Source organism: Vulpes vulpes, chromosome 11, assembly GCF_048418805.1.
Source record: "Vulpes vulpes isolate BD-2025 chromosome 11, VulVul3, whole genome shotgun sequence".
In the NCBI taxonomy this organism is placed as follows: domain Eukaryota; kingdom Metazoa; phylum Chordata; class Mammalia; order Carnivora; family Canidae; genus Vulpes; species Vulpes vulpes.
In genome coordinates, this window is record NC_132790.1 from 15216017 (window position 1) to 15235304 (window position 19288).

General features: G+C 50.0%; 1 protein-coding gene across 1 annotated transcript in view; it reads left to right on the forward strand.

The window, feature by feature from the left end:
* Positions 1-19288, forward strand: part of GALNT18 (polypeptide N-acetylgalactosaminyltransferase 18) — a 338899-nt gene that overhangs the window by 182600 nt on the left and 137011 nt on the right. The window lies entirely within an intron of this gene.

The window sequence follows — 19288 nt, forward strand, 5'->3', positions numbered from 1 at the left end:
GCGGGGTTGGTCGTGGATATATAACACGGTGACAACCACAGAGCTGTTGAAAGTCTGTCCTCTTTGCTGGATGCCCTGCTCCCTGTTCTGTCTGGCCTTAGCAAAGCCCCAGGTGGCCGCCAACCACATGTTGAAGCCCTCCCCCTTCTGTCTCCCCCTTTCCAGCTATCTGTCCCCCTTGGTGTGGATTCCAGGGTCTCTAATACCGACATATACCACCCCCATAATCTCCAAACTTAGAGACCATGTACTGAGATGGTTTAAAAAAAAAAAAAAAAAACAGCGCTCCCGATAGGATGATTAAAATGGATGTGCTTTGGCTAATGCATGATTTTAAAAACTAGACTGCTGGGTCACAGGATCGTAGAGTCACTGAGCCTGTGTTATCTTTAGTGCTTTTCTCTGGTATCAGGTAGTAAATTTTCCAGTGAATCAGTTGCTGTAATGAGAAGTTCAGATGGGCAATTTGTGTTTTGTTATCAATTAAAGCTGAAACATATCAGATAATTGAAATATATTTAATCTCAATAAGCAAATTTTCCTTTTCATTTTATCATGTAGCGAGAAGTGTAGGAGCAGAGCTATGAAGCGGATTTTAGAGCTTTCTGAAGGGCAGTGCTTATGAATCACTTGACTCTAATTGTTCCATGGGTGTGAAGGAATGAAAAAACATCAGAGGATGATAGCAAATAGGCAGCATAGTTTTAAAGGTGATTATCTATTATGAGGGATACAGGAAGGGCCCCAGCTCCCACTTCTTGTAGCTACTTGCTGTTAACCTTGCTTGTGTCCATGCAATGGGTGCCTCAGAAAGCTCCCATTCTCCAATGGCTGACGCCAGAACAGCTTGACTAGAGCACCCATGCACCCTACCTCGCTCCACCCAGGCCTGCTGGCCCTTCCCCTTTTACATTATGAGAAGCCTAAGGATGAATGAGCTGTCTGTCTCTCCAAGAGTGAGGACATCCCCTAAGCAAAAGACATCCTTACACTATGTCCTGCTGTAGGGGTGGGTATGGGGATCGAGGGCTCTTTATTGGCCTGAGAGATACCACAAAGGAAGCATCCACTGAATCTCTTGACTAACAGAGTTACGGGCAAGTGGGCCTAAGGAGGGCTGGTGAATTAATGGCTCAGTTTCAAGCCAGGGTGGCTCTGAGGATGATGGTGCATTCCCAGAAGAGGGAGGCAGAAGGAGCAGTGAGTGGGATGGGTGCAGTGGGATGGTTCTTCTTCAGGGGTGGAGAGCTCTCAAACCTCAAACACTAGGGAGTATTACACTGATGGTACAGCTAAGTATCTTGACTGTGCTGCTGGTTACCCAAAACTACATGTGACAAAATGGCACAGAACGACATACTCACACCCAGATGGGTACTTGTCTTACTGGAGATCTCCGAGGAGCTCTGCGGGCGGAGGCAACATCAGTGTGCTCATTTTGATATTGTACTACAGTCGTGTAAGATGTCAGCATTGCAGGAGGCTCAGTGAAGGGTGCATGGGACCTCCTTGTACATTTTTGCATACTTTCCTGTGACTCTGTAATTGCTTCAAAATATAAAGCTAAAACAAATAAACCTCTCTGCCAGAAGATTCTAATTCAGTAAGTTTGAGGTGGAATCTGGCCATCTCAGTTTTTAAAAGCATTCTTAGTAATTCTGCTGCATAGGTTGTGTTGAGAACCCGTGGTTAAATGAATGGGATGTAGCTTTGCTTTGGTACGTGGGAAATTCCAGTACTCCAGCCTCTGGGCTGAAGTCTCAAGTCATGGGTTCTGGATCCTCTCCACCACTGGATGAATGACCACGTAAACACGCCTCAATGTCTCAGAGTCTTAGTTTCTTCCTTTGTAAAATGGGGATGATGACCCTCCCTTGCTTGCCTGTCCGCCTGACATGGTCAAGTGCATGCCTGAATTGAACGCTGCCAGCTTTTACCCCTCCCCAGCCCTCACGTCCATTCCCAGGAGACGGCTGGCCTGCAAAGCAAGCCAACTGCACAGCAGGGTCTCAAGAGAGGGAAATGTGGGAATGCAAATTTGGAGTCTTTTACACAGAATAACTGAAGCCATTGACTGGGAGGTGACGGTGGCAAAGGAGGGAGAACCAGAAAAGAAGCTGGAGAGAACACTGAGTGAAAGACATTAAGGAGACAAAACAGGAGCGGACAGGAGAATCTGGAAGATTCTGACAGACTCCACAGACAGAGAGAATTCCCGGAGTGAGAGTCATTTATTTGAACGAACCCACAGATAGGTCGAAGGACACAGAGTCTTAGAAGAAGCCCCCAGATTTGGAAGGTGCAGATCATGGAAACCTCAGCGTGTAGCTTTGGTAAAATACTGGGGGTGGGGGTTTGTGGAAACCAGACACAGACAAAGAGCAGACAGGGAGGTAGATTTTTGTCAGGGATTTCGGCTGTCAAAGAGAATCAGGAGCTAAGGCAGGAACTGGAGCAATGCTTCGCTCGCATTCACACACACACTCACACACTCACACACTCACAAAAATTCTAACCATGATCCACAGCAAGAAAGTCATTTACATCATGACCCAGGATGACACGCCTGCTTGTACTCATACAATAGCATACACTATTGAAACAAAACTTTTAAGAGACAATAGTTAGCCTTCTAATGTGCGGAGCACTATGGAATTTTCTATTATAATCTGGTCTGTGTATTCAGTTGTATTGTATTGTATTGTATTATTTCTCTCTTTTTTGAAAAGCAGGTTGTTCTCAACACCCTGACTGTACATTAGAAATACTTGGAAGGCTTTTAAGACATCCGGGTGGCTATCTCTTAGCTCTGGTGATTTCATTAGTCTGGGGACGAGGTGCCTGCGTCCTTTGAGGCCAAGGCGTGGAAGAAGGTCTCTGAGGAGGGAGGAGAAGATGACATCCAGGGCGCAGAAATGAGGGCTGGCTCCGGGAAGGAAAGGCTCATCTTTGTCCCACTTGGGAAGAGCAGATGAGTGAAGAGGGAGATAGCTAGAGGCAGTGAGGGGTGTCGGGAGGGGTGCCGGGAGGCTGGCAGGACAATGGTGCCCTGCAGCATGAGGGACCTCGGGTGGGTGGGGGGCATGGTGGGACGGACACTGGTCCCTGCTGAAATACCCCTGCGTGGAACGGGGCAGAAGGTGACCTGTAATGGGTCTGTCCCCGAGACCAGCCTGAGCTGAGCTCGAGAAGGGAGGAAGAGACCCTTAGACTGTGGCTCTTGGAGGAGGAGAACCATCGGGCCTTCGCAAAGACGCAACCAGCCTGGCTTAGGGGAAGGTGGCTCTATGACCACCTGAGCAGGTCCCATCTGGGGCTGGTGTCTCTGGGGCATCATCACACACAGCACAGGAATTGAGTTTGCTTCGTGACAGGCCAAGACAGTTTGGTTCCACACACGTTTAGGGAGCACCCAGCCTGGGCCAAGGGCACGAAGGCAACCTGGCCCCTGACATCGGGGAATCCTGCAAATAAGCCTAAAATGGAGATGAAGCATAATAGGACTCTGTTTCTGGTCTCAGTTGCCACTTCCTGGCCATGGTCTTCTGCTTTGGTTGTATGTGCCACGTGGGGACAACGGGCCCTGCCCGCTCTGCCTGCCCCATAGCCACTGAGGATACATGAGGTAACAGCAGCGAAGGTTCTGTGCAAGCTGCAAGGTGCGAAGGGTGTCCTGAGGGTGAGTTTAAATGGCAGTAACAACAACAACAACAGCTAATAATAATAGCTGTTGTGTAGCTACTGCTTAAAGGCCAACTCTTGCTTTTCTCTCCTTCCTGAAGCAATGTGCTCTGGTGGCAAGAGCGCAGAGGCGCAGAATTTGGCCTTAGGCCAGCTTTTCTCTTCCAGCTCTTTCTATCTTCTTCCTGGCTGTGCGCTCTTAACCTCTGTGAACCCTATTTTTCTTATCTGTGAAATTGGGATGTGGGATTTCTACCTCAGGGATTGTTGGGAGGCCTGAATGAGATAAGGCATGATGGAAGGGACGTCTGTGCTTAAAACTCTAAATGAAGCCGGAATACAGAGCTTTCGGAATGTCTTCCCAGGCGATGTCACGCTTTCTGTGTGTGCTCGTGTGACGTCTCCCCCAAATCCCTCCTCTGCAGGCATTTTTGTTTTGGGGTCAGGCCTGTGTTTCCATAAACATAGGAAAGGAGCCACTGATGACCACTTTCTTCACCCAAGTCCCTCTAGATCTTTAGCTCTCTCCCTCAGAAGCCAAGGACTAGAGGCTCTGCAGATGGTCCTTGTGTAGGCCTCTGAGTCCTTGTTCTCTGCCTGCTTAGCAATTTCCTAAACAAGCTCCACTCTTTCAGGGGCTGGCTCCTGTGTAGGATGCTGTCGTTCTGCTAATGTGGTCTCAAACTTCAGTGTTTGAGCTTGATTAAAAATACAGAGGTTCACTCAGGCACGTTTTTGCCTCAGGACATTTGCACTTGCTGCTGCCTTCACTCGGAATACTCCTACTCTTAATATCTGCATGACCTGATCTTTTGCCTCTTCAGGCCTTTGTTCAAATATTTAAAACCTGTTTGAAACGGCAGCCTTACCCCCATCACTCCTCATCCCTTCCTTGTTTCTTGTCTTCCACATGATATACTGTACTCACTGGGTTACTTTATTTATTTGTACATTTTCGCTCCACCAGTATGGAAGTTCCATGAAGACAGGGACTTCTGTGTTGTTCATCGCTGTATCTCCAGCACCTAGAATACTGCATGGTACTTGTAGGTGTGTGATAAATATCGATTCATTGAATGAATGAATTTTGATTCTGTAGGTCTGCCAGCAAGGCTTGGAATCTGCATTTTAATAAGCTTTCCAGAGCATTCTTATGCACTGGGCCATTCTCTGGGAATCGCTGCTGTAACTATTGTCCTCCATCTGTACTGCAGCTGAGGAGCTTGGGATAAAAGGCACTTCAGCAACCCCAGAGCAAGCCTCAGGCCGCAGGCATTGCTGGGTGGAGTGTTTCTTCCCCTGGTAGGGCCCCTGGGACCCCCTTGCTGCATCTCAGGGAGATGACGTGAGTGGCGGGCCGACTGCAGAACAGACTGCAGAACAGGAGCTTCTCCTGCGGTTGCCCCAACCTGACCTGAACTCAGGTCCTATGCACGGAGGCAGATGGCCGACCGCAGGCCTCCTCCCTTCACGTTACCCAACCTCTGCAGACATTCCCGACAGTGGTGGCCATGGCCTGCCTGCCCCGTAGCGCTGAGGCAGTGCTTCCCCTCCCTGGCTCCTCTTCCTCATTATCTTGGGAAATGGTGGGAACACAGCTCTGAGCCTCCTGGTTTTAATTACTGTACTTCCAGCGAATCCCAGTGGACCAACGTCTTTAGCTGGGACTGAGTGATTTAACCTTTATGGACCTCCAGGGTGTGTGTGGGGGGAGTAGAGTAGCAGAATTTGCTGCTGACAGCATCATCCCCGCCTTTGATCATCTGCATTCACTTAGAGATTTGTTCATCTATTCATTCATTCATTCACTCCCGCAATAGGTTTTTGACAACCGCATGCTTTGTGCTAGTACTTCAGCACGCAGCCAAGCACTTACCCCTGCCCCCATGGTGAGCACATTCAGGTGACACAGGCATTCCAGTACCTGGCTAATGTGGTCTTCAATAAACATGAGCTGTTTCAGGTTCCCTCACCAGCTGTCTCAGAGTCACCACATCCCACAATCCAGCTGCCTCTACGTCCAAAGAAATTTCTTTTGCTGAATTCAGTTTCTGTTTCCTTTTTTTTTTTCTTTAAGATCTATTTATTTATTTTAGAGAGAAAGAGAGAGAGAACTAGCAGGAGGGGCAGAGGGAGAGGGAGAGAGAATCTCAAGCAGATTCCATACTGAGCTCAGAGCCCGACGCAGGGCTCCATCCCATGACCCTGAGATCATATAAATGGAAACCAAGAGTCTGGCACTCAACCAATTGCGCCATCCAGGCGCCCCATCAATTTCTGTTTCCTTTTTTAAACTAATGTCCTCTTTTGGTAAACTTAAAAATCATATACCCTTCTTTTCATGCTACTTGAGATTTCAAAATGAATCTGAATTTTGTGGCTAAAAGCACATCAAAGCAATGGCAATATCAAATGTTCTTTTAAGAATCCCCTTCCCTAGAGATTTCGGTCTGCTCTTGGCTGGCAGTGACTTACCCAGTCTAACCCCTGTCTTACGCTTGTCCTCTTCTGCTGCCTTCCAACAAGGGAATGGCCAGTTCCCAGTACCTCATACACTCAAAGCTGGTTGGTCTCTCTCCTTGGTGATGAATATGCTTTGCTCATAGATCCAGCCTTCTCACTGGTCACATTTGCTCAAAACCTTTGACAAATGTTGGCGGGATGAGGCATAGAACCAAGCAGCCTCTAGAGACAGGGCAAATGGAGCTGTCCCTCTGCTGCCACAGGGGGAGGCAGACAGACAGCCAATCCAACCCCATCTGGGAGGAAACCGAGGACCAATGTAGGACAGGGACTTGCCAGGGCCGCACAGTGTGTGAGTGACAGAGTTGAGGTAGGACCTTGGGTCTTCTGACTCCCATCAAGCTGTCTCCTCCAGCCCATGCTGTGTCCCCATGGGGCCCTATGTCGGGTCTTTCCACTGTCCATACTCTACAGGGACATGGAAGCCCATGGCCAGGCACACTAGGCTTGGTGATGGTGGCTGCAGGCCATTTGCTTTGCTTAGCCCTCTTCTGAGAATGCCTGACCTCCCACACCCACCCGCTTTGCCCAATTCAAGCCTCAGGGATCATTAAGGTGGCAGTGCTTCCAAAAAGCCTTCCACCACTCTGCTTTCCACCTGCCAGCTGGATCAGAAAGTTCACCTTAGCCTTCCCATGTGCTCTGGCTTCCTCCCTCACACACTATTTTTACTGGTTATTTACTCACTAGTTATAGTGAGCAGTTTAGCAGAGATTAGCCAAGGTGACCAGTGTGAGAGAGACATGATATTAGGCATCTCAATGTCCCTTGACCAACCAGCCCCATGTTCAGCACATAGTAGTCACTCAGTAAAACTGGTTATGAAAGGACACTCCCAATCCCTTAGGGAAATAGGTGGGGTTACCGTCTCTGTTTCATAGATGAAGCAGCCAAGTCTCATTGAGGTGAAAATAAAAAGTGATCAGGGCCCAAGGTCATAGCTGGGACATAGTAGGATGGGGATTCAAATCCAGGTCACCTGGCCCTGGAACCCACATCTCTCTACTTAACACACTGCTGGGTGCCTGGGGGCTTTTTTTTTTTTTTAAGGAGTTAGTTTAATTTAGAAATAAACTCTGGTCAGCCTGCTAATTAGAAGGGACCCACTCTTGGAGAGAAAGGCCATCATGGAGGATAAAGCCCTCAAGTGAGGAGGAAATAGCATGGGAGCTGGTACCAAGAGTGCCATGAAGCTGGTCCTGTGCTCAACTATGTGGACAGGTTCCTTCCTGTCTAGTTTTCCCCTGACAGCCAGCCCACCCCATTACTTCTTGGGGAGGGTGGATCAAATCTAGGATGAGCCCTGCATACACACTAAAATGGTGGACCTGTGTCCCAGTGTCTTGTATAGGTTAGCCTCCCCCAGACCCCTCTCAGGTGCAGGACCTGGATCGACTTCAGTGCAGGGCAGCTGGCAGGTGTGCCCATAAGGGGTTCCAGGCTCCTGGCTAGACCGCTGTGCAGTAGGCTGCCTCCGCCCAGGGCTGTCCTTTGACCCCTACTTCTCCAGGCCTGGGTCTCCGACCAGAGTGGCTCCCAGTGCTTCTGGGTAGATGGAGTCCTAATCAGGCACCCCCAGCACAGTGAGTACACCAACTGTGCTAGAGCCTATTCATAGTATTTTTAATAAGCTAATCAGTGCTCTACGATCATGGTAAGAATCATTATCAATATAATTTCATATAACAGGGAAACAGACACAGAGGAGTTAAGGAGCTTGTTCAAAGTCACACAAACAAGGGATTTGAACCCAAGCTGTCTGCTTTCAGACCTAACCCTTTGACTATGAAATAAGGCTGCCTCCAGTACACCATGGGTTTCTGACTTCAAAAGACTTACTGGAATTTTGTCTTCATTCTTTGGAGAGAGAATGCTATTAGGCAGCAGGACCAGCAAAGAAGGAACTTAAGACAAGGGCAGGGCTGTCTCCTAAGCTGGGGCTTTGCCCAAGGTTCAGTAAGAAGGAGAGATGGGTTGCACGGAGGCTACTAGGCATGTGTCAGGGTTGAGAGGAAATCTAAGAGTTGGTAGCCAAGCTTAGGTCATCTCGTGAGAGAGGTGGCTTCCTATTTCCTTCGAAATAGAGAGAAGTCGGTGTGTCTTTGTGAGCACATGTGGAGTGAGTGGCTGTGAGCCAGTGAGTGTGCACTGATGCCGTGTGAGCATAGGTAAGCAATGTGTACAGGCCTGGATGCCCCTGGTGTCTTACTCCGTCCATTTGGGCTGCTATAACAACATAGCATAGACTGGGTGGCTGAAACCAAAGACATTTATTTCCCATGTTCTGGAGGCTGGGAAGTTCAAGATCTAGGGCAGGCTGATGAGAGCCTGCTTCCTGGCTGATAGATGGCCCCCTTCTTGCTTGTCCTCACTTGGCCTTTCTCTGGTGCATGTGTGTGGGTGATGAGAATGCAAGCTCTGGTGTCTTGTCCTCTGGGGTGCCAATCCCATCATGGGGCCCCACATTCATGACCTCTTCTGACCCCAATCACCTCCCAAAGGCCCCACCTCCAAATACTATGATGTTGGGGATTGGGACTTGACCATATGGATCCGGGCGGCACACAGATTCGGTCCCTCACATCTGCCCACAGATAGTGGTTGAGCCTCATCCACCACTACCTAGAGCCACCTTCATGGTCCTGAGGAACGACAAGTAATTGCACAACTGTGAATCATTGTTATTTTTAAGTGTTGGTGAGACAATCACAGAGCAGTGACGAAGTAGAATCAGAAGTCCCAGATTGCTTGCCACCACCTGCTGGGTCCCCCGCCACCCCCTGCAAAGACCCCATCATCCCTTGGCCCAGAGGCTGCCTAATTGTTGTTTAATGTTTCAAAGTCCTACACAAGAGATACTCATTCCAAGCTGTAAAAATACCAACAGCTTTGCATGCAGCTGGAATAATTGCAAAAATTAAAAAAAAAAAAAAAAGAGGAGGAAAAGAATGGTCCGACAGTATTGTGTTTTATGGAGCTCAAAGAATCCCATATAGCTAATCTAATTACAACCAAGGATCAGGAGCTTAAAGGTGTTTATACAGCCAGGCCCATGGGCTGGCAACCCACTCAGCTGCAGGCTTCTCCACACCACCCACCCCTACGCCTTTGACTGGTGTGACGAGAATAGCCCATCCATAAGGCGGGCAGTGGGTACCCAGCAGCCTCGACATGGAAGCAGCCTAGTGCCGAATTCTGCAGGAGTCCTGGAGGCTCTCACCTTTACTCCGTGCTTCTGGGGGTGCTGACTGCACCTGCCACACTGGTCATCACCTGCCTGACCGTTCCTCTTAGGCCAGGCTACAGATTCATGGACTCGGGTATTATCCAGCCCTCTCCCAAGGGAAACCGGATGACTTCTGAGCTCCTGGCAGCTCTGGATAGCAAATGCCCTCCCCTCCCTGATTCAAACCCCCACCTAGGCCTGGGAAGAGCCTTGCGCCCATGACCATAGTGGCAGAAAGGAATCAGATAAATATTTCTGGCAGATTCAGTTGTGTCTGAACCGTCTCTCAGAGCTACCCCACGTAGTTTCACAGGTTATGGCCTTCACCAGAGTACCCCGACATGGGGCCAGTGGGGGGATAAAGTCTAGCTCACGATCTCCTTTTGTGAAGCCACGCATCCTGGTATGAGTCTGTGTCAGGAATGCCTTTCTCTAATTGGGAGTCCAAAGGGGAGTACTTTCCTGTGACACATCAAGGTGCCATGTGCTAATTGCCCGGCCAGCGCTGACCTCTGCAGAGAACAGCTGTCTGTTCCTCCCATGGTGGACAGCATGGCTTTAACAGAGCTGCTGCGGCCTGGGGTGTGTCCTCTGCTCCTGCTGCCCTCCACACCCCAGCCTTCCTCAACCCCCTCTGAGCTGGCCCCACACTTGGCCTTCTGCTTCTGTTCTCTCCCGATCTGCTGTTCCTTCCTGGGATGGAGCCCTTACGCCCTGAGCAGGGCTTTGCCTCCCCATCTAGCCCTGGCCAGCCCTCCTACTTGAGAGGCTTGACCCTGCTCTCTGTACCACCTGGCTGGGGCTCTGCTCCCTGGTCTGATCCACCTGCATCCTGGTGGCTGAGCCCTCCCACTGAAACGAGCATCCTAAGTTAGTGATGCTTGGATGTGCCCAGCGCCGGGTGACGCTGCCTCTTGGTGGACCAGCCCCAGATCTCGGTCAGTTTCTCCAGCCCTGGTCCTGCACGTTGTCAGCCCCTTCTCTGTCCTCACCAGCCACTCTGCCGAGGTCCCAGCGTGCTGCACGGCAGAGCTGCCTGAGTCTGGCAGTGGGGTGGGTAGCACGTCACTTGTGCTGGACCCCTTTACTGATAAAGGAAACTGACTCGGGGAATCAGAAATTCCCCAGTATGCTTCCCTGGTGGCCAACAAGAGCCCCCGGGAGGGCAAAGGGCCTGCCCTCCTGAGCTCACGAGCTCCCTGGAAGCAATCTGCAGCAGGAGGACTTTGGACCATTTTGCTTTACAAACTAGCCAAGATGACCGGTATTCGATTCACAAAGCCAGCAGGAACCAAATACAAAAAGGCCTTCTTCCAGCGGTCAGCTGTGTGACCATCTGTCGAGGGGGAAATTCCTAGAGCTAGAGCGTTGAGCAAGCGTGGGGGGAAGTCAGGAGACGTCCCTCCTGCCCTCAGGTGAGGGGTCCTGCTGCCACCGCGGGGAATCCAGCTGTCCCTGGGAAAGGCCAAGGTCATGCTCCCTGCCACCAACCCCGCCCCCCCAACACACGCACACTGCAGCCAGCAGGAGACCTCTCCTTGTCCATTCTTGGCCCTCAGCCTATCTTGCTCAGCAGCTTGTCCAGACAAACTGGTGCTGACGGTGGAAGATCCGTGAATGCCGGGTGCTGCCGGGAAGCTGAGGTCCTCCCTCTGCCCCCCCACACATTCAAACCTGCTTGAAACCCAACAAGCAAATATTTCCTACTGATGGTAAATCTTTGGAGCATGGAATGCCTTCTGGTGGAACTGATTTTCTGAAAGGCTGCCCCAAACCACACAGCGACTCAGGTGTCCTCCAGCAACTCCAGGGTTTGAGGGCTCAGCAGAAAGGGGAGCATGTGGACAAGAGTCCGAGCTTGTGGTCACCCCGGCCACCACGCAGATCCGTCCTGCATGCTAGCTGTCAGAGTTTCCAGGAGCCCAGCCCACCCTGGTTTGACGTCATGGTGGAAAGTTGGACGGGACACATCATGAGGGGTGATAGAAGCCAGTACAAATAGCTGGGGCCCGAAGGCCCAGCAGGATGCATGGACCCACCTCTATTGCACGTCAATAGCCATTCCGCTCTTATAGGGGTGGTTGAGGGAGAGCAGACTTTTTTTTTTTTTTTAACCAGGGCCCTAATGTACTCTCAGGGGCCCTAAATTGGGGAACAGCTCCATTGTTTTTTGTTTTTTGTTTTTTTCCCAGAGACTGCCTCACCTATCTGCTCAGGCCCACAGGGACATAGGCCTCTTGTGCCCCTCCAGCCATTCACAGGCATTGATTCAACAAACTGAGAAGCAGGTTCTAAGCTCCCTCTTGGGGAGGCGATGGTGAACCAGATGTGGCTCCTGCCACTGACGAACTTCAGTCAAGTAGATGGACTCTACCCACGGGCTTCCTTTGGCACAGATGTAGAAATGAGATGCCTCATTTCTAGTTGTTTTCAGAAGCTTCTACCTTGGGAGTTCAAGATGTAAGGAGACTTTTAGGGAGAGAAGCTCTTGAATGGAAAGCAACCCCAGTTTGTCAGATCAGTGAGCAGGAAAGCTTCATTTGAAGCACCACTGATGGAAGGCTGCTTCAACTCCACAGCCCCAAGGCTGCCCCTTGACTCCTGTGCTGCTGAAGTAGGACATTGATATTAGTCTAACCAAGGAGAGCAGGGCCTAGGTAACAAGACTTGTGGCTCCCTTTTTTGTCCCTTCCCTGGTCCCCATACTGTGATTTCCAGTGGCTTCCCCGTGGCTTAGGTAGCTCTCTGCTCAGCAGCACCTGACCTACGAATAGGGTGGGTGACCTGGTTCACTTTGTGGGTCTCCTATCTAGCTGGGCATCTTTTATGGGACATTGGGCAACTTGAAGCCGGCACCCCTAAAATCTAGTCCAGGCTCCTCACTTTGCTGAAGGGAAAACAGATCCAGAGAGGTTAAGTGAGTTTCCCAGTGGCACACACCTAGTTAGTGGCAGAGCCAGAGAGCAACCCTGCCCCAGTGCTTTGCTAACTGTACTCATTCATCTAACAAACATTTGCAGAGTGTGTTCTCAAGTGGCAGGCATCACACTCTGCACCAAAGAAAGATGCAAGGATGGATGGAAACGGTTCCTGTGTCTAGAGAGCTCACAGCCCAGGGCAGGTGATAAACCAAAAGCAAATAGCCGTTACATTCAAGGTGATGGTAAGTGCCACCAGCCACAGTGAAAGGAGAGCGCTGGGGGAGCCCAGAGAGAAGTCTCGGTCACTCTGGGAGGACCTCCTGGAAGAGCTGGCATCTGAACTGGGCATTAGAGATTGAATGCAATTTGGATATGGATATGAGGGTGGAGGAAAGGACAGAGCCTGCCTCTGTGTTTGTGTCTTTCTAATTAGACTTTAGGGAAAGAGTCAAAACGGTCACATACCGGGCACCTGTCGTGTTCCAGACGCTGTACCACACGCTTTTACACGCGATCTTAATTTTTCCAATACCTCTCTTCATCTTCCAGATTTCGGAAACAGACTCAGCAGTAACTTGGCCCTGAACGAAGCCTTCTTTGATTCCTTCTTTTCTCCTCCCCATGAGGCCTCACCCCAGAAGGGTGCCTGGTGCCCCACAAGGACTTAGTGAACCTGATGATTGAATGACAACAGATACTGAGAGACTAGAACAGCGAGTTTGCAAAGTCATAAGGAAGGCAACAGTCCTCCTTCCTTGGACACCGTGTGGCTGAGCACAGCGCTATTTAGGATTTCTGTCATCGGAATGTCTTCCCCGTGCATATATGCCCGCCCCCAGGCTGGTATAATCTTAGCCTAAGTGAATGCTAACAAGAGCTTTCCTTTTCTCTAAGCATCTCTGATGTGTTATTTCGTGTGCATAAGCCTATGGGCAGCCAGACGAGGTAGGCATTTATAGTATCCTGCTCATTTCACAGATGACAACACCGAGGCTCAGAGAAGTTACAGGTCCTATAGCTTAGAAACAGCAGAGCCAGCATTTTAACCCAAGTTGGCTCTGGCTGCAGAGCACTTAACCTTGTCACCATATTCGGGGGTCCTGAACGCAGTTACCTCCTGAGCCTAGATAGATAAGGTGAATGGCAAAGGTGAGGCAACGGGGGCTGGTGGGACTGTGGTGACCAAGAGAATGAGCCCCAGCTCAGCCAAAAAGGGGCAGCAGACACTGGCTCCAGCCTATTCCTAGCCGGCAAGACTGGCCGAGATCACACTTCTATGTTTCATGTGGCTGAACAAGCCACGTGGGCAGGCCAGATGCAGTCCTGGTCTTTGCGTCTTGGCAGCCTCTGTCATATTGATTCCCAGTTTGAGACAGAGAAGCTTCTCCAGAGATGCCTTTTGACTCAAACATTCTTGGTGAAAACTTCTCCCTCTCACACTGGCTGCTTTCCCACATCTCAGAAAGCAGCCCGTCCAGAGAAGCAGGGTTAGCCACGCCTTTGGACATCTCCCTTCATTGCGTGCAGTTTGAGCACTTTCCAAGGCATGGGCCACATGTACAGTCTTAGTTCCACCCATTCAGGGAAGCCCCTTCTGGGCTGATCAGCCTTTCAGAAAAGTCCATGGTCGTGCAGTCGAGGTATGGATTCTGTCCCTAGGTTGTGGACTCGGATGCCATTCTTATGATAGCCCTGAATCTTGAGACCTTGCAACTCGCATCAGGTGCCCTGACCCAGGCCAGTAGTGGGGGAAGGGGAGCACCCAGTGCCCAGGAAAGCTGCCGAGGAGGCAGATAGTTTGAGTCACTTAGAGCAGCAGCCAGTGGCTCTGCTCATCTCAGCAGGACTTCTCTTAGGAGCAGGAGGTGGGGGAGGGATGTGGGAGGGAAGCAGGAGCTCAGGCCCTCCTGTGGGCTGACTCAGGCTGTGCGTGGCTATGGTTTGGATGTGCCACAGATCACCAGGACGGACCCCGGCTTGCCTAATTCTCTTCTCGGAGACGCCTCTATTTCCTGCACTGCCTGTGACCTGCCCATCCACCCCGAGGGATGGTTGTGGAGTGTGTTTGTGGTCCTTGTGGTTGAAAGTGTGGTGGTGGCCATCTAGGAGTGAATAACCACAGCATTTCAAAGCCAAGTAAGACCCAGGGGGAAAAAAAAATCCTAGGCCTCATGTTTCTCTCATCTGGGGAAAGAAGTGTGAATTGGAACTTCACAAACCCAAATCTTTAAACCCTCTCGCACCCAGTAAATTTGATGGGGTGACAGAAATGAATTAGAAATTAGATCAGGGCTCAGCGTTTACATGGGTTCCGAGCCAAATGGAAATTAAAAAGAGTATCTCCAGCAGGGTTAATGGTGAAGGCAAGGCTTCTAGCATGCCTTGGCAGAGTGTCCTGACCTGGGTCTCAGAGGGGAATTGATCGAAGAATCCTGCTGATGAGATCAGGAGGTGGAGAGAGAGGGTTCCTTACCCAGAATAGTGGGAAGGAATGAACTTGTCACCAATTGACACTCGATGTGACAGAAAATGGCAGCAATGCAAGGCAGATTTTAATGCCAGGCCACCCAGTAGCAGCATTGACTTCTCATATCTTCCCTGAGGTGCTTAGACATTGAAAAAAGGAATATTTTCCTCCACATTGAAAGAGGTTTCTAGCTAAGTCCCATGGACCGAGTGTGTCTGCAAGCTTGTCTGTGTTGTCAAATTTCATTTGGCTTAAACATGAGAACTAATGCAGAGAATCAAAGAAAACAAAGTTGTTTGCTGAGTGTTCCTGACCAGGGCTGCTCAGGCATGAGGCTGAGGTATTGCCTAAAGTGATTGTATTTTCCCTGAGAAGAACATTCAAGGTTGTTGTTTAATCTTTCTGGAGTGAGTTTCCATAGTGTTAGGTGTCCAACCACTACTCCCCTCCAGACCTGCATACTTGACATCCCCACAATTTATCAGTCCAGCTGTGAATGAGGTTTCTCCTCACCAAATTCCTCAATTCTGTATGGCAGGAAAATCAAATCCCATCCTTCTACTTTACAGTTGGGCTCCTATATTATGCTGGGTGCATCTGTGGGAGATGGAGGGAAGGAAGAAGGGAGACACAGAGAGACAGAAAGGGAGAGAGAGGAAAAGTGGATAGGTAGGTGGGTAGATGGGTAAATGGATGGATGGGTAGGTGGATGGATACATGGGTGGATAGGGACGTAGGTAGACGGTTGGATGGATGGAAAGGTGGATGGATAGATAGATAGATAGATAGATAGATAGATAGATAGATAGATAGATAGATGCATAGGTAGGTAGATGAGTCAGGAGATGGATGGATGGATGGATGAATTTAATTTCTTTCCATTTCATGCCATAGCTATTTTATGTCCATTTCAGAGATGAAGGAATTGGGGTCAGGAGCGGTAGTGAATCACCAGAGTTCTCACTGCAAGGTGGTGGCAGAGCTGGGACTTGAATCCACATTTCTCAACTCAAATTGTGTCTGTCTTTTCCTTTCTTGTATTGCCCACTAGGCTTTCTTTTTTTAAACTGCCTGTCTTGTATCTAGAGATGGACTCATATAGGCTTGGATAAGCTGCTTATACAAATAGGTGGCAGAAGGTCCATTTTTTTCATTTAGCAAATATGTACTGATCACATGTTGGCCAAATTCCAAGATGGAACCCCAAGACTCTTGGCCCCTGGTATGCACTCACTTCTAGTTATTCAATCAAATATTAACCTGCCTGCCGCTGTGAAGAGTCTTTACTGATGTAATTAAGGTCTCCAATCAGTTGGGCCTGACCTAATCACATGATTCTTTTAAGAGCAGAGCTTCTTCTGGCTAGTTGCAGAAAGGAAAGTCACAGAGATGTGCTGTGGAGGCCCGAGAAAAATCAATCAAACATCCATGCTGTGAACTGCCTGTGGGGCCACAGGGCAGGGAACTCCAGGTGGCCTCTCTTTGCTGAGTGTGGCCCTAGCTGACAGCTGGCCCAAAAATAGGGACTTCGGGCCTACAACTCAAGGAAATGAATTGTGCCAACAACTAGTAAGGCTAGAAGAATGCCCTGAGGCCCAGATAAGAGGTATGATGCCAGCTGACACCTTGATTTTAGTCCGGGGAAACCCTGAGCAGAGAATCCAGCCATAGCATACCTGGATTTATAACCTACAGAAACTATGAGATACTAAATTTGTGTTGTTGTAAGCTAAGTTTGTGGCATTTTGTTATGACGAATACAGGCATCTACGGAATATGCAATTGGCATGGTCCTGGCCCTCACGGAGTTCACAGTCCAGTGTGAGAGATAGATAAGAAACAAATCAAATGATTCCAAGGTGATAAAAGCCATAAAATATATACATAGGGTGATATGAAATAAATCAAATGTGGCCTTGCTCCAGGTGAGATGCTTAGAGATACCTCTCACCTGTGCACTAAAAGATGAAAAGGAGTTAGCCACATGAAGAGCCATGGAAGAGTGTTCCAGGTAGAGGTAACAGCACAGGCAAACACCCTGAAGTGGGAGAGAGCCTGACAGGTTCTCAGAGTCAAAAGAAGGCAAGTGTGTCTGGAAGGTGGCAAGGAAGGGGGAGGATGGCTTGAGATAATGTTGAAGAATTAGACGGGGGCCTCATCACATAGGACCCTGTGGAGTAGAACTATCAGTGCAGTGGGCAACATTGGGGAATTTTAAATGGGGAGAGGTGTGATCTGACTCTGATTTTTGGAGGATCTCTCTGGCTGGTCTTTAGTGAATAGTCTGGATATGGTTAAGAGTGGAAGCAGGGGAATCACTTGGGAGGCTATCACAATACTTCAAACAAGAAGTGATGGTGGTGTGAACTCTGGCGGCTATAGAGAGTGAGATCCACTTGGATTTGCTGGTGATTGAGGATGTAGAGGAAAGAAAAGGAAAGAAGTGGAGATGAAACCCAGGTTCCTAGCTTGGGTAATGGAGTGAGTGACAGTGCCACTTACTGAGACGGGAGGGACACGGTTGGGAGAAGAACAGGTTTAGGGAGTAAGACCAGAGCGAAGTTTTGGATATGATGGATGTGAGATGCTTGTGAGATGTCTATGAGGATATGTCAAGCAGCTGTTTGAACACATGAGCACTGCTGAGCAAGAGTTGTGTCCAGGGCCCAAGGCCAGCCAACCTGGCTTGTTGGTGGAGCCAGCTCCCTGATTCCCTTGAAGAATGGCAGACTCCTTGGGTCTACACAGTACGGTTTCAAAGAGCAGGGACCTGGACCCATGGATGTCCCATCATCCTTCCTGGACATCCCCTGCACCGTGATGCTCCCATGCTGAGCCCTGGATGCTGTCACGCACCCATTGTGGGGCATCCTGGGGAGGGAGGCCTCCAGTGTGAAGCTGACATCTCAGCAAGTTACTTCAATTGTTCTGGGCTAGTAGTAAGGTGCATTAAGCACCAAATTATATAAACCTGAAACTGCAGTTTAATGTTGTTAAGGGGCCTGAGGGAGCCTGGGAAGAATGAACATGCACAAGGAATCATCTCTAGGATGATCAAATCCCTGATTAGAATCACCTCCCAGGATCAAATGGCCTCTAGAGAAAGTGAAGAGTGCCTCTGAATCCTAATGGGGTGTGGGAACTCTGGAAGGATGTTTGACCATGCTGCGCCTGCTTCCCCAGGACTGCTCAATACAGGAGGGTCTGGTGTGGAAAGAGCTCCCACGGGGATCATGACCAGCAGGCTCAGGGATGTAGTGGCACCCTATAGAGGCCCTAAACCACGAATGGCAGGTCTGGTTCTGGCTTCTCCAGCTTTGCCTTAGAGGGGGTGTACCCCCTCCCCCCCAGAACAGACTCTGAGACATGGACTCAAGGCAAGTTGTGTATCTAGGAAGTTCAAGATATACCAGTAGGGTGGGGAGTTAGGACAAGGTAGGCAGGTGGCCAATAAGAGGATGTTATCTGGTCAAGCACCACCACGGGCAGGTGGAGTTTAAACCTGCAGGGCAACTCTAGGAAATGGTGTAAAATACATGCTTCAGAACGATCACCTGAGGGGTGAGGGAGCTGGGGTATTTATATACCAGCTCCCTTTGGTCACCGGTTCAGGGATGCTCTTGGGGAGTGTTTCTAGCACTTCAGACGGACACGTGCTGCGGAAGGGCAGTCTTCCGTGGCTTTGAATAAAGCCCTGGGGCAAGTGTTCTGGAAGTTAACTGTGGTGGTGGAGAGAGGGGCGCTTTGAAAGGATGAGGTGCCGAGTTTATGGGCAAAGCACCCATAGCATCTACCACGAGGTTCACGAGGCACGTGTTTTGGGAACTTTTAAAAATGGCATTTCCAAGAGCTTATGGCACTGACTCTGTGGGAATCTCCACGGGCCAAGTTGCAAGGCATGCTGGAACCTCTTGCAACTGAGACGATCACCCTAGTCGAGCAAAACCAGGGTTAGAACACCTCCCGCCCCCGCGACGTCCACCTGCTGCCCACGGGCAGAGCCCTTGGTATCTCGGGACCTGGGCTCCGTTTTCTCCGTGCTTTTGTGTCACGGGGCCATCTGCACACAGAGAACCTGCAGGAAGCTGTGACGGGGGTTATGGAGGTTTACTCAGGCTGGGACCCGGATCAGAGATCTTTCTAGGCCTTCAGCAGTCTTCTAGCACAATCCAGGCAGGGGTGTGAGAGTAAGGGTGAGGGGCAGTATCTGGGGGCAACTGGAAAATTCTAGTAGGGGCCAGGTCTCAGCCAAGAAGACTGACCTAAGATGGCAAATGGAAAGCTAGGATAAAATCCCACTTCTGGCAACGGGCGTTGAGGGCGTTCCCTCGGCTCCTCGGATGCCAGGTGGAGGCTGAGTGGTAGGACACCACTGGTTCCCCACGGGGCGTTCCTTTCTGGGACTGGCCAGTCCACCTGTTTCCCAGGTGCCCAGAGGCCGGCAGCTCAGGGCTGCACCCTCCTCTGTGG